The sequence below is a fragment of the Gossypium raimondii genome, chromosome 1 (genome assembly GCF_025698545.1).
Source record: "Gossypium raimondii isolate GPD5lz chromosome 1, ASM2569854v1, whole genome shotgun sequence".
Lineage (NCBI taxonomy): Eukaryota > Viridiplantae > Streptophyta > Magnoliopsida > Malvales > Malvaceae > Gossypium > Gossypium raimondii.
The window spans coordinates 28267301-28281973 of NC_068565.1; the positions used below are offsets into that span (position 1 = coordinate 28267301).

At 36.2% G+C, this 14673-nt stretch overlaps 1 non-coding gene across 1 annotated transcript; it reads right to left on the reverse strand.

The window, feature by feature from the left end:
• Positions 1 to 5220: 5220 nt before the first annotated feature.
• Positions 5221 to 5327, reverse strand: LOC128032679 (small nucleolar RNA R71). The gene has a single exon (XR_008188930.1). It is a non-coding gene; the product is annotated as a small nucleolar RNA R71 (small nucleolar RNA).
• Positions 5328 to 14673: the final 9346 nt, after the last annotated feature.

Genomic DNA, 14673 nt, shown 5'->3' on the forward strand with positions numbered 1-14673 from the left:
CATAATCTTTAATCAACTCTAGCCATCTTCTTTGCCTCAAATTCAAATCTTTCTGAGTCATCAAGTACTTCAAGCTTCTATGGTCAGTAAATATTCGACACTTCTCACCATACAAGTAATGTCTCCAGATCTTCAACGTAAATACAATGGCAGCCAGCTCTAAGTCGTGCGTCAGATAGTTTTTCTCATGTGGCTTTAACTGTCGAGAAGCATATGCGATGACTTTATCTTCTTGCATAAGTACACAACCCAATCCGTTCAAGGATGCATCACTGTAAATCACAAATTGTTTACCCAGTTCTGGTTGTACTAAAACAGGAGCTTCAGTCAACAATGCCTTTAACTTGTCAAAACTCTACTGACACTTTTTAGTCCATTCAAACTTGATATCTTTCTGCAACAACCTTGTCAACGGGGTAGCTATCATGGAAAATCCCTTTACAAATCGTCTGTAATAACCAACTAATCCAAGAAAGCTTCTAACCTCTGATACATTTCTAGGAGGCTTCCAATTAACAATTGCTGAAATTTTACTCGGATCAACTTTAATACCATCACCTGAGACAATGTGTCCAAGGAATCCAACTTCTCGAAGCCAGAAATCACTTTTACTAAACTTGGCATAAAGCTTATTATCTCTCAAAATCTGTAAAACGGTTCTCAAATGCTTGGCATGTTCAATCTCATCACGAGAATAAATCAGAATATCATCAATGAACACAACTACAAATTTATCCAAGTAAGGTCTAAAAATTTGGTTCATTAAGTCTAGGAAAATAGCAGGAGTATTAGTCAAGCCAAATGGCATCACAATAAACTCATAGTGACCATACCTAGTCCGAAAAGCAGTCTCCGGAACATTTGACTCTTTAACCCTCAACTGATAATAACCAGATCTCAAATCTATCTTGGAAAACACAGTAGCTCCCTTTAATTGGTCAAACAGATCATCAATTCTAGGAAGTGGATATTTGTTCTTTATGGTTACTTTGTTAAGCTACTGATAATCTATACATAATCTCATCGAACTATTTTTCTTTTTCACAAAAAGCACTGGTGCACCCCACGGAGAACAACTGGGCCTTGCAAAACCTTTATCAGTTAATTCCTGCAACTGAGCTTTCAATTCTTTCAATTCCAACAGGGCCATTCTATAAGGAGCAATAGAAATTGGAGTTGTACCTGGAATCAACTCAATACCAAATTCAACTTCTCTAATAGGAGGCAAACCTGACAATTCTTCCGGAAGCACATCAAAATACTCACGCACGACTGGCACTGATTCAATTTTCAACTCTGGATCTCTAGTGTTCAATACAAAAGCAAGATAAGCTTCACACCTTTTTCTCAAACATTTTTTAGCAGACATAACAGAAATCATAGCGAGAGAACCATCTGACTCATCTAAATCAACCCGGATAATATCATCATTTTCACATTTCAACTCAATGTATTTCTTTCCGCAATTCACTATCACATCATGGGTAGTCAACCAATCCATAGCAAGAATCACATCAAACTCATCAAATGGCAATAGCATGAGATCGGCCGGAAAACAGTGACCTCTAATCATCAGAGGGCAACTCTTATATACTTTGTCTACTAACACATACTGGCCTAATGGATTTGATACTTTAATTACAAATTCAATAGATTCTATAGGCATGTTCATACTAGGCATCAATCTCATACAGACATAGGAATGGGTCGAACCCGGATCAATCAAAGCAATAACATTAGTATCATAGAGAGAAAATGTACCCGTAATCACATCAAGGGAGGATACCTCTTCACGAGCACGAATAACGTATGTCCTTGCTGGTGCTCTAACATCTGGTCTAGCAGCTAAGTCTCTGGACATACCCCTGTTACTTGCTCCAACTCTTGAATTTCTCTGTGGTCTGCCTCTAGTAGAAGCATTTCTCGATCTCGCACTCGGTATTACTTCCCTTTTAGCTATTTCAGGACAATCCCGAATATAGTGATATGGTGCACCACATCTAAAGCAAGCATTTTCATTTGCTCTACACTCTCCAGGATGACGTCTACTGCATTGGGTACATTCTGGCCTAGGTGGTCGAGTACTACCCGTACTTGCGACTATAGTAGTCTGAGCTCTTGGACCTTCAAATCTTCTGCCTCTATTTCGGCTAGAATACCTGGTTGAAAAATTTGATCCACTAGAGAACTCTCTAGGCACTTGGATGTAGACTGAAATGATCTGCTCATTTGCCTTTTCTTCGTATCTTGCACTTCAATTTCAACTTTCCCTTATCTTTTTCTTTTAACAAATCTTCTGCCTTACAGGCTCTTTCAAACAGAACAACAAACTCTCTGATTTCTAAAACACCCACTGACAGTCAGATATCATCACTGAGCCCATCTTCAAATCTCTTGCACATATTGGCTTCGATGGACACAAATTCCGGAGCATATTTACTATGTCTGACAAATTCACGTTCATACTCAGTCACAGTCATCTTACCTTGTTTTAACTCAAGAAAATCATTTCTTTTTTGATCTATAAGCCTCTGACTGATATACTTTTTATGAAACTCCTCTTGAAAGAAATTTCAAGTAATTCTCTCACTCGGTACCACTGACACAAGAGTCTTCCACCAATGATAGGCCGAATCTCTAAGAAGTGAGACAACACACTTCATGCATTCTTCAGGTGTACAGGATAATTCATCAAAAACTCTGATAGTATTCTCGAGCCAAAATTTAGCTTTCTCTGCATCATCATCTTTAGTAGCCCGAAACTCTTCATCCCCTTGTTTTCTAATCTTATCAACTGGTGGTCTTTCTCTTATAACTTTACCTGCGGCTAGGGAAGCTACATGGGAAACCTGAGAATCATGAGGGGGTGGAGGTCTAACAGTCGGATTCGTACAAACGAACTCGGCAAACCAATCATTCATAGCTTGGAAGAAAGCTTCTCGAGCCCCTCCTCCCTAACTAACTGATATGGGCCTTTCACTACTATCGAGTGGTACCGTCCCTTCTGCGGGAGTGGGTGCATTACTTTCTACATCATCTACACCAGCTCGTTCGGGATCCATAACTATAAAAGAAAACATTTTAAAATCGTCAAGAGTCGTCACACTATCAAAATATAAGTATGACATGTATAGCTAGACTCTTATTCACACTGAATGTTCTGAGAACCGACTAAACTTACTCTGATACCAACAAATGTAACACCCCTTACGCGAAACCATTGTCGGAGTTGAGCATGGGCGTTACTTGACTTAACTTATTAGTTCGGGGCATAAAAAATTGCTTTTAAAATTTATTTCACTGTTCACCATAATACTGTGCACCTGCGCAGAAGTCACTAATTTAAATATAACTCGAGTTACGAAACTAAAATTTAAATCCATAAATTTTCCTTGAAACTAGACTCATATATTATCTTATCATAAAATTTTCAAAATTTTTGGTTTAGCCAATTAGTACAGTTTATTCATTAAAGTCTCCCCTATTTCACTATCTGGCGGTTCTGACCTTTATTCACTAAAAATAAATTTTCTCATCGTATGATTTCTATATGGTGTTATAAATTATTTATATAGAAAATAGACTCACTAAGGAATCTATAAATATAAATTATAACTCATAATTATTTTTTTACAATTTTTAATTATTTTATAAAGTCAGAACAGGGGACTCAAAAAACCATTCTGACCCTGTCTAACCAAAATTCAAATATTTCAGAATATAAAATTTCTTTACCCACACAATTATTTTTCTATGAAAATAGACTTGATAAGATTTAATTCTATATATCATTCACTCTCTAATTCATTTTATACTATCCTTGGTGATTTTTTAAAGTCACGTCACTGCTGCTGTCCCAAAACTGTTTCATTGGAAATTTGTACTTTCATAATTTCTAGGCATAAACTATCACCTATGCATTCATAATACCAAACTTATTCTTACCTAGACATTTTAATAGCTAAAAATTATCACATATTTACACATCATCCTTTAGCAATATCATAAGGACATGCATTCAAAATGACTAAGTCCCTATACATGCCATAGCTCAAACATTGATCATCATAAAATACCGAGTTGCTGTTGTTGATAGTGTGAGCGCTCTCCGATGTCTTTAAGATCCCCGAATTAGCTTTGCAATACTATAAAATAAGGAAAATAAAAGAAGTAAGCATAAAGCTTAGTAAGTTTACAAGCAAATAAATAACAACATTTAACAAAAATAAATATACTCAAGTGTCATGATCTCTAATTTCCTCTTTACTTAATCTCTTACTCGTTCACTTACTTGTTTACTTAGATAACTCATGATTATAACTTAAATCAAGTTATCGGGGCTTCAATAACATAAAGAACATTAAAAACGGGGCTTGGAATCACTTACTATGGAGCTTGGAAGCTTGAAAACCCTAACTATGGCTTCCCCCATTGCTAATTTCGGCCAAATCAAGAAGATGACCACAATTTGCCATCTTCTTCCATTTAAATTCATTTTAATTACCAAATTACCAAAATGCCCCTAACTTAAATTTTTCCTATTTCACTTATCTCATGTCCATTTTTGACCATAACTTAACCAATGGTCTAATTACCATATAAAGACCTCCAATTTAAAATTTCGTAACAATTGGACACCTCTAACATGTAGAACTCAAGTTTTACACTTTTTACAATTTAGTCCTTTTGACTTAATTGAGTGCTCAAACGTCGAGATTTTTGAACGAAATTTTCACGAAATCATTCTGTGAAATTTTAGGCCATAATAATATAGTAAAAATAAATTTTTCCTCATTGAATTTGTGGTCTCAAAACCACTATTCTGACTAGGCCCAAAATCGAGATGTTACAGATAGAGCTTTGAGATAGTATGTCGTCCCAGTATTTCATGATCTTAATCCAAGTTTTAGATGACCCAAAATTGAGGCACAACAGTTTAAGTTGAAGCTAGTCAGGTTCCAGATGCTTTAGACAGTGGGCCAGTTTAGTAGAATGCCTACCGAAGATCCTCACCTACACTTAAGATTGCCTATAGAGGTGAACGATTCTTTCTAGTTAGCTGGAGAACCCGAAGATGCATTACGATTGAAGCTGTTCCCATATTCACTAAGGGATAGAGCTCGAGCTTGGTTGAGCTCATTACCTCCAAACTCATTTTCAACATGGCAAGAGTTAGCAGAAAAAATTCTTATGAAGTATTTCCCGCCTAGTAAGAATGCTAAGTTGAGGAACGAGATCACTGCTTTCCAACAAATGGATGATGAGTTATTGTATGAGGCATAGGAAAGATACAAAGAATTATTACAAAAGTGCCCTTATCACGAAATCCCACATTGCATACAACTTGAGACATTTTATAATGGTTTCAATGCTCACATGAGGATGGTAGTGGATGCTTCTACTAATGGTGCTCTCCTTTCTAAGTCTTATAATGAGGCTTATGAAATCATTGAGAGGATTGCCAGCAACAATTATCAATAGCCAACCAATCGAGCAGCGTCAAGAAGATGAGTCGCTAGAATACATGAAGTAGACGCTCTTACTTCACTCGTATCTCAAGTATCATCAATATCCTCAATGTTAAAAAATCTTACTACTAATGGGTGTAATAGTTTTGCAGCACAGCCACTAAATCAATTTGAAAATGTAGCATGTGTTTATTGTGGGGAACGAAATTTGTTCAAAGAATGTCCATCGAACCCAGAATCTGTGTATTACATGGTTAACCAGAACCAAATTCGAGGAAGGCAAGGGCTACAATCCAATTTCTATAACCCATCATGGCGAAACCACCCGAATTTTTCCTGGAGTAACCAAGGGGCAGGAACCAGTAAGAATTATGTCCAACCTAGATCGACCCGTCCACCTAGATTTTCCCAACAAGCTCAGAAACCAATCCAAGCTGAACCATCTAATAGCTTAGAGAATCTATTGAAGGCATACATGGCAAAAAATGATGCCTCTCTAAGGAATGTGAAGAATCAAGCGGGCCAGCTTGCAACTGAACTCAAAAACTGACCACAAGGTGCTTTACCTAGTGATACGGAGAATCCGAGGAATCTAGGGAAGGAACATTGTAAAGCATTAACATTGAGGAGTGGAAAGACTTTAGAGCCCAATTCCATCGAAGCTGAGAAAGAGCCAGCTGACACTCAAGACTCAAAGGAAGTTCAACCGAGTGTTAAAATTCTAGTTTCATTAGAAATTGAATATACCAAATTCGACAAGGTAACTTCTAAACCAGATAATTCTGATAAACTAATAACTCCGTTAGATGTAGAATTCCCATAGAAAATGAATCAACCAGTTCCAGTAAAGAAACCTCCACCACCCTACCCTCAAAGACTTTAGAAGCAGAAGCAAGAAATTTAATTCAAGAAGTTCCTAGACGTACTCAAGAAACTTTATATCTACATCCCGTTGGTTGAAGCACTTGAACAAATGCCAAACTACGTCAAATTCATGAAGGATATCCTATCTAAAAAATGAAGGCTTGGAGAATTTGAGACGGTAGCCCTAACGAAGGAATGCAGTGCATATCTTTAAGACAAACTACCCCTAAAATTGAAGGATCCTGGATGTTTTACCATACCTTGCAATATTGGATTAACATATTGTGGTAAGGCATTATGTGACTTGGGTGCAAGTATCAACTTGATGCCCATGTCAATATTTAGAAAGTTGGGGATAAGTGAAGTTAGACCTACTACGGTTACACTTCAATTAGCAGATCGATCCTTAGCACATCCAAAAAGAAAAATCGAGGACGTATTGGTAGGTGTAGACAAATTTATCTTTCCTACTGACTTTGTGATTCTAGACTTTGAAGCAGACAAAGAGGTGCCAATCATCTTAGGAAGACCATTCTTAGCAACCGAAAGTACCTTTACTGATGTGCAGAAGGACGAGCTTTCTATGCGTGTTTAGGTTGATCAGGTAACATTTAACGTTTTTAAGTCCATGCGATTTCCTGACACAATTGATGATTGTTTTGCAGTGTCTGATTTAGAGGATTTAATCATGAAGAAGGAACTCAATTATGCTGAGGACCCATTGGAACAAATTTTGACATCAGATCCTCTGAATGATGAAGAGGAGGATGAACACTTAGCTTTGTTAGAAGCTAATCAAAGGGGATTTAATCCGCAATCCTGCTTTGAATCTTTGGAGTTAGAGAAAAGGAATTATGCCCAACCAAAAGCGTCAATCGAGGAGCCACCTAAATTAGAACTGAAGGTACTTCCCTCACATTTGAAATATTTTTATTTAGGTAACTCTTCTACTCTAGAATTAACTACTGAGCAAGAAGAGAAACTCATCCTGGTGTTGAAACAATTCAAGAAGGCTACCAGATGGACCATAGCTGATATTCACGTAATTAGTCTATCTGTATGCATGCACAAGATTATCTTAGAAGATGACAAAAAATGGATGATTGATGGACAACGAAGACTGAACCCCATCATGAAGAACGTAGTCAAGAAAGAAATCATCAAGTGGTTAGGTGCGGGTATAATTTACCCCATCTCAGATAGTTCATGGGTAAGTCCGGTCCAGTGCGTGCCAGAGGAAGGAGGTATCACGATCATTGAAAACAAGAATAATGAGTTGATACCAACTAGAATGGTTACGGGATGGAGAATTTGCATCAATTATCTGAAGCTAAACAAGGCAACTAGGAAAGATCACTTTCCTTTGCCATTTTTCGACCAGATGCTGGATAGACTCGTAGGGTGAGACTATTACTATTTTCTCGATGGATACTCGGGATATAATCAGATTAAAGTAGCACCGAAAGATCAACATAAGACAACATTCACCTGCCCGTACGGTACACTTGCATTTAGGCGCATGCCATTTGGTTTATGTAATGCACCTGCTACATTTCAAAGATGTATGATGTCTATTTTTACTGATTTGGTTAAGAAATATTTGGAAGTTTTTATGGATGATTTTTCAGTATTCGAAGATACATTTGATGATTGCCTAGCCAATCTAGCTAAGGTACTAAGGCAATGCAAAGAAACAAACCTTGTACTTAATTGGGAAAAGTGCCATTTCATGGTATGAGAAGGTATTGTTCTAGGGCATCGGATAACAAGACATAGAATTGAGGTAGATAAAGCAAAAGTAGATGTTATTGAGAAACTCCCACCTCCAATATCTATAAAGGGTGTTAGGAGCTTTTTGGGCCACGCCGGTTTCTATCGAAGATTCATCAAGGACTTCTCCAAAGTTGCTAAACCCTTATGCAAATTATTAAAGAAGGACATGGTGTTTAAATTTGATGAGGAGTGCTTAAGAGCTTTCAACGATTTGAAGAGTCGGTTAGTCTTGGCACCTATAATAGTCACACCAGACTCGTATTTGCCATTTGAATTGATGTGTGACGTAAGTGACTTCACGATCGGAGCTGCCATGGATCAGCAAAGGAACAAAGTTTTTCATCCCATCTACTATATGAGTCAGACTCTAACAGGAGCTCAACTGAATTACACAGTAACAGAAAAAAAGTTACTTGCTATTGTGTTTGCTTTGAACAAGTTTTGATCTTATGTTGTAGGTACCAAAGTGACTGTTTATATAGACCACTAGGCAATTAAGTATTTACTTGCCAAGAAAGATGCTAAGCCGAGACTGATTCGATGGGTACTTCTACTACAAGAGTTCGATCTAGAAATTCAAGATCGAAAGGGAGTGGAAAACCAAGTAGCAGACCACTTGTCCAGACTGGAGCCACAAGAAGGAAACTCTCCTCTTATACCAATTCGAGAGACGTTTCCAAATGAACACATACTGAAGGTAAATCATGTCCATAATACCCCTTGGTTTGTTGATATTGCTAACTTTTTAGCTTGTGGTTTGACACCGATGGATAAGACGTATCATCAAAAGAAAAAGTTTCTTCATGATGTGAAGTACTATTTCTGAGAAGAACCATATTTGTTTAAAAAGTGTATAGATCAAATGATCAGGAGATGCGTGACAGAAGATGGAGTACATAAGATTTTATACCATTGTCACTCAGCACCGAGTGGGGGACACTTCGGAGGTACACGTACTACAGCCAAGGTATTACAAGCCGGATTGTTTTGGCCAACACTATTCAAAGATGCATATGCTTACATAAAGAGTTGTGATCGATGTCAAAGGGTCAAAAATGTCACCAACAGAAATGAGATGCCTCGAACAAACATCATTGAGGTAGAATTATTCGATGTTTGGGGTGCTGACTTTCTCAGTCCTTTCCCTTCGTCTTTTGGTCACAAGTACATATTAGTAGCAGTAGACTATGTGTCTAAGTGGGTTGAGGCAGAGGCATATCCGACAAACGATGCTAAGGTTGTAATAAAGTTTTTGTAGAAACATGTGTTCACAAGGTTTGGAACCCCAAGATCCATCATCAGTGATGAAGGGTCCCATTTTATGAACAAGTGGTTGAAATGGTTATTAGATAAACATGGAGTGAAACACAAGGTCGCTACAGCTTACCATCCGCACATGAAGGGGCAAGCTGAATTGACAAACAAGGAGATCAAAGGCATACTTGAGAAGGTAGTTTGCCCGAATTGACGAGATTGGTCCAAAAGACTGGATGATGCTTTATGGGCTTACATGATAGCATACAAGACACCTTTACGGATGTCACCCTATAGGTTAGTCTTTGGGAAAGCTTACCATCTACCCTTGGAGTTAGAACACAAAGCTTACTAGGCTCTCCAACGACTCAACTTGGATCTTAAAAGTGCCAAAGAGAAATGGATGCTTCAACTTAACGAGTTAGAAGAATTCTGAATGTCTTCATACGAGAATGCCAAATTAAGGTTCTTTCCAGGTAAGTTAAAATCACATTCGAGTTCGAGAAGTTCAAGCAAGTCAGCAAGTCTTGTTATTCAATTCCAGATTAAGGTTCTTTCCAGGTAAGTTAAAATCACGTTCGTTCGGTCCATTTATGATTCATCGAGTCTATCCATACGGAGTTGTTGAACTTCAAGGTAAGGGAGGTAATTTTCACGTTAATTCTCAACGCTTGAAACATTACTGGGGAGATAAAATTGAACAGAATCAAATCTCGTTCATTTTATCAGATATCTAATTTTTCTTGTTCTTTTGTTTGAATAAATGATTTAGGGTATATTTTCGGGATTAGTATGTTTAAATAAATTCTGTCTAGGAGATTGAAACTTAAGTGGGACCACTTGTGACCTCTCCAATCTTTCCTGGGAATTGATTTTAACATAATTTTCCAAGAAATTATTCCCTAAATGATAAAATAAATATTTAGTTTTTGAATAAAACTCAATTTTGAATTTTCATTAAGCCTAGGAACTTAATTGAATTATTTTTAAAAATTTGGTTGCTCTTTTGTAAATATTTTCAAAAACATCTAGAATAAGTGTTTTAGTTCAATAAAAAGAAAAAGAAAAGATGATAATTGTTAATATATAATTATATCCATTATAATATATATTAATTATTATCAACTTTATTTAGAGATACGATTAGTTTTAATTTAATCATATTTTATTCAATAAGTTTTATCTTAATAAATTAATAGAAAATAATAATTTATTATGCATTATATTAATTATTAATTGTTATTTACTTTGAGTAGAATTAGAACTTAGAATTTTTAAGAATTCTACTCTAGCTCCAATTCTTAAGAATTCTACTCTAGCTCTTACTCCTTTCACTATAAATTCCACCCATCTATTCTTATTTTTTTCATTCATACACCATTCCCTCAAAAAACACCAAAACCCTTAAGTGCCGAAACTTCTAACAATTCCCTAGCCACAAGATCGCCCGGTGATCGGTCGTGACACTCATGGCGCCTACACCAGTTCGCTCAATGATCCGACGTTGCTCATATCCATCCCTAAAGCGTCTTTTTGCCTTGCATACCCGAGTGGCACATCACCCTTTCACCCATCCTTAGCCAAAAACCCCTCAATACCCCTATAGGGTAAAATGATCGAAATACCCTTATAGGGTAAAATGACCGAAATACCCCAGTAGGGTAAAATAACCGAAATACCCTCGTAGGGTAAAATGACCGAAATACACCCATAGGGTAAAATGATCGAAATACCCCCATAGGGTAAAATGACCGAAATACCCTCGTAGGGTAAATTGACCGAAATACCTCCGTAGACTAAAATGACTGAAATACCCTCATAGGGTAAAATGATCAAAATACCCCTATAGGGTAAAATGACTGAAACACTCCCATAGGGTAAAATGACTGTTATACCTCTAGGAGATGAAATGACCGTTATGGCCTTATGTTATGTATAGATGATTTGTTCTATGATATATATATATATATGACTGTTACTGAGTATGACGTTCTGCATACACGTATGATTTATGACATGACATACTGCATTGGGTTATGATATTGATATGGGGGAAGTATACTGTACTAGTGGCTTTGCTACATATACTGTTACTGGCAGCTTTGCTGCGATGTTGGCGTGTTGCTAGGTGGGTTGATTTTAGCCCTAAATGGTGTGTTGGTGGTACAGAGTGGTGTGTTGGCTGGATTGGGATGGGTTGCATTATTGCACTGTTACTGTATTGGGCTAAGGCCCACATTGTACTGTTACTGAATAGGGCTCAGGCCTAGACTGTTACTGCATGTTGTATGCTAACTATTTGGTAGGGGATTACACATTGAGTTTCATAAACTCACCCTCTCCTTTTAACTGTGCAGGTAATCCCTAGCTATAGGCGATTCGGTGCTACGAGGGAATTAGAGGTGGCCACACAACTGTTGCTGTTTACACTTGCTTTTATTTTAATTTAATTTATAAGTTGGGTTTTGTTTTTGTAATAAGGCCTTTAAGTTAGTTTAAATTTTTAATTGGGATTTTGCTTACTTATTTTAAACTGTTAGTTTAGGAGTAGACGAATTTTTAAAATAATTACTATTTTCAAAGACACGAGTTTTAAACAATAGAATTTAAAAAGCTTCCGTGATTTTAGACCAACTTATTAAAATAATATCAGATAACAAGACAAATGTTTTGACTAGTTGACCTGTTAATTAGTAATAAAGGGGTTTATTTTAAAACTTAGAAACAAATTTTTACGAACGAGTCCAATTTTTGAAAGACACTTCACTGTGAAAAGCTTAAAAAAAGAATCAATATAAAAAAATTCGTGTAAAACAAAGTTCTGTTCATACAAGTTGAAAATACAAAAAAAGGGAGTTCGATTTTGTGTATTTTGAACCAAAGAAAAACTATTCTGAAAAGTTTATTTCTCGATCTTTCTTATTTGCCTTTTAAAATTTTTTTCGGCCACACTCTTTGAAATTGATTTTCTTTCAAGCCTACTTACACCTTACATCAATCCTTTTTATTTTTAGCCTTTTGAAGCCGACCCACAAGTTTGCTAATAAGCCTAAAAAAAACTCCAAGAACTTTAAGAGGTGAACTTGAGAGGTAAAAGGCATTAAGTGGAGCTTCAATAATTAAGAGGTAAAAGCCAATATTCGAGTGCAAACACGAGTGGAGAGCACATCTTAATTTTCTTTGCGAGAGATGGGTGAGGATTTTGAATTGGTGAGGTTCATATTCTAATTAATTTTTTCTTTTTGTTTTCTAATCCTTTATTAAAATCATGTCCCAAGAAATTTCTGAGTTGGAATTACAAATGTGGGAGAAAGAAGTGAGAAGGATTCCGCGATCTGAACTCTAGCAAATACAAAAAGTGTTAGATCGTAAAGAAGCAAGATCGTCAAGGAGTTTAAACCTTCAAAGTGAGGAGAATGAGTAGCAACGGGAAAATCTCCTCCATACCTACTGTCGTGTACAATGTAAAGTTTGTTGCGTCATCATTGATGGTAACAATTGCTAAAACGTAGCCAACACGTTGATGTTGGAGAAGCTTGGCTTAACCACTACCAAGCATCTGCATCCTTAAAGCTGCAATGACTTAACGATGGTGGCGAATTAAAGGTGACCAAACAAGTCCTTGTTTCATTTTCCATTGGAAGATATCAAGATGAAGTCCTATGCGATGTGGTGCTTATGTACACCTACCATTTGTTGCTAGGAAGGCCATGGCAATTGGACCGAAAGGTCAATCATGATGGCCATACCAATAGGTATACATTTAAGCATCAATGGAGGAAAATAACCTTAGTACCACTCACACCGAGACAAGTCTACGAAGATGAAATCAAGATGAAAGCTTCTGTTGAAAAGTCGAGAGAAAATGAACAAGAGAAAAAGAATGAAAAAGAAAAAAAAAAGGAAAATGAAAATGAAAAAAAATTGAAAGAAAAGAGAAAAGAGTGCGAGCAAGAAAAGAGCTTTGAAAAAGAGTTTAAGGATGAAAAAGAGAAAAAAAAAGAATGAAAGAAAAGAAAATGTGAGAAATGATTGTTTCAGTGAGATTTCAAAAACAAAAGAGAGTGAAAAAAGAGAAAGAGCTAGAAAAAGAAACGAGTGAAGAATATGTTCAACCATAAGGGGGGAATATTTTTGCTAACCGACATTCAAATCTGCCTTTTGATTCTTCTTCATTTCAGGTTTGTAAAATTCCACCCCTGGATAGGTTCCAACTTCATTACCTTTCTGATGAGAGACATTTCCTATTGACTGAAAAGGGTAAGTTGGAAAGTAAAAATCATTTTCAAATCTTTAGAGGTAAGCCAGGTAAGAAAACCCATGACATTCAATCAGATTTGTACTCTTTGAATTTTGTTGACAAGTTTGCCCATGTTGTTTATCTTAAAAAAATTCCTCATAATGACTTGTTTTGTTGTTATACGTTGAATAGAGCTGCTGAATCTATTTTGAATAGTGTCTAAAAATGTTTCTTTCATTATTTGTTTTGTGTTGATTCAAACAAGATTAAATTGCAAGATATTTGGACATTATTGGACAAAATTTAATTGTCGTAAGTCACAAAGAATTGTCACGAGATAAGCTTAATTTGTTCGATCTAGAATGCTACGTGAATTCTTCAATTCCATGTGCAAAAATTTTACGGCTATCGTTTTCCGTTCGAGGAAATTTTGAAAGTTTTGATTGTTTGTACATACATGTGCCTAAATCTTATTTGTTTAACATTTGTGAATTGTTGCTGAATGAAAAATTTTCATTGCATTCAAAAGCAAGCAATCAGAACCATGTGTGTAAACCCAGAGCCTGTTTTCCTAGGTTGTTATTATGAGAAGGTGAGCATCTTAGTTCTATCTTGTATAAACATGTTGGCCACTTTCATTTGTTCCATAATTTAACATTATTTTCAAAAATAAAATACGTGAGCTCTGCTGGTGTACAAAGTCAAAATCAATTCTTTGATTTTAGAGATTATCGTTCTTTATTATGGTTGAAAGGATTTAAGCATGCCTTGCATGATTATAACCTTCAACTACTTCATGTCTCTTCTATGTTGACAGCCATGAAACTCTGGAGTCAGATAGAAATGGTGAGACAAAACCTTGTTTTTGATCCCAGAGTTAAATTGAGATTACGTTATTTGGAATGAACACTTGAAATTCAATATGCTTATATGAATTGCAACATCTTTAAATTATTTCCAGACCGTGAAAGCAATGCATTGAAAGAAATACTTCAATTTAATTTTGTTATTGAAATTGTTCTTGACTTTTAGTTTCTGAAGAGATTTGTGTCAACCGTTTTAATTTAACGAACT